The sequence below is a fragment of the Scyliorhinus torazame genome, unplaced genomic scaffold (assembly GCF_047496885.1).
Source record: "Scyliorhinus torazame isolate Kashiwa2021f unplaced genomic scaffold, sScyTor2.1 scaffold_151, whole genome shotgun sequence".
Lineage (NCBI taxonomy): Eukaryota > Metazoa > Chordata > Chondrichthyes > Carcharhiniformes > Scyliorhinidae > Scyliorhinus > Scyliorhinus torazame.
Genome location: NW_027307878.1, coordinates 428,792 through 430,417, shown reverse-complemented (window position 1 = coordinate 430,417; position 1,626 = coordinate 428,792).

The following is a 1,626-nucleotide window of genomic DNA, read 5'->3' as shown; positions in this document are numbered from 1 at the left end:
ATCAAGATATGAACAAGAAGCAGGAGTTAAAGTATCGCAGATCGTTATCAATGCGAGTTGCAATCGTAAACTGGTATAACTGTGCAAGTGGGCCTCACTATTGATGCTTTTGAGTGTTGCCTGTTTTTCTACAATTTTTGTCACTCTCACTATGGAAACTGAACTATCGATGAGGGCGCGCCCTCTGCTGAGCAGTAGCTGGAACTGCCAGTGTGGGGTTTTTGTACTGGATCCACCCTATCTCTGCAGCAGTGTGGGTTCCATGGCACAGAAATACACGGCGCTGTCGGAGATCATTGTGTTACTGATCGTCAGCTCGGTAGTCTTGTTCCTTTTATCAAACGTAGAAGAAACCCGATCATTGAGGTCGGTGTTCCTTTGCACAGTCTGTCCAATAAGAAAAATCATGAATATTGGAGCTTTCCCGGGCTGCTGACTGTACCAGTACACATAAAGGCTAGAATCGCTTGTTTTCAAGATGCAGGTTAATGTAACATTATTTTCCTCTGTAACCGTTATTTCAGGTTCCTTTTGTTCCACAGTATCTTGACGGCTCCATTCTAACAGAAGTAACAGCAATAATGACAATCAGAGTCAGCCTCATATTAAGCAATAAAATAATCAGCAAAATAATCACTGTCATTTTAGCACCAATAACATCTGGCTTACAGCAGTCACAGCAGGAGAATGGAGTGTTACTGGGAAGGAAATACTTACCGAGAAATGAGAAAACAATGAGGAGCGAAGCGAGATGGTTCCTCATGATCCTTCTTGAGTTTGTAACTCTACAATGAGAGAAACCTTCTGTCATTGACAGAAATACAGATCCCCGTCACACTGCACTGCTGATCCGGCCAATGAGAGGAATGAACCACCAGCAGCAATCTCTCCAGTAACACAATTGGGTCAGAATGAGCGCAGCAACCGGAAGCTGTGAGCTGGGATACCGCAGTCTCAATATTGAATGAAGTGTGCGGTGACTTTCAGCTGCACTCGGAACTGATGGAGCGGAAATAGTGACGGTTGAATTTTGGCGATACCATCCTGCACCTGCTCGCTGTGCAAGGCACTGAGAAGAAATTGATCGGAACGGACATGACGGGCTATAATCTTAGAGCCAAAATGAGGCCACACGATGTAATTTCCGAGGCACTTTGAAACAGTTATCTTATTCGTCTTTCAAAAACGGCATTTTCGACACAGCCGGGCATTTCCCTTTAGAATTGTGTACAGTATCCTTCTTAGAATTGGTGATGAATCTTCTTCCGGCATTATTTAGTCTCCGCTTTCTATAGTTTAACAAATCGCAGTGTGGGAATAAATGGACTTTTCCTGAGTGTTATTTCTCCTCGATCCTTGTAAAGTCTCTCCTTTGCCTTCTTTGCCAAAAGGAGAGGCGCTGTCCCTGCCTCTGATTCCTTAGATTTAGTATTGAACAGCACAAGAAGAGGCCCTTCCGCCCATCTTGTCTTTCCCGGGCATGAAGCACCTTTCTCTTCTAATCCTATTTTTCAGAACCTGGTCCGTAGCCGTGTAGGCTATGACGTTTGTCGGCCCTGATGTTTCAACTGCTCATCTAAATGTTGTGAGATTTCCCGCCTCTACCACACTTACAGGTAATTAGTT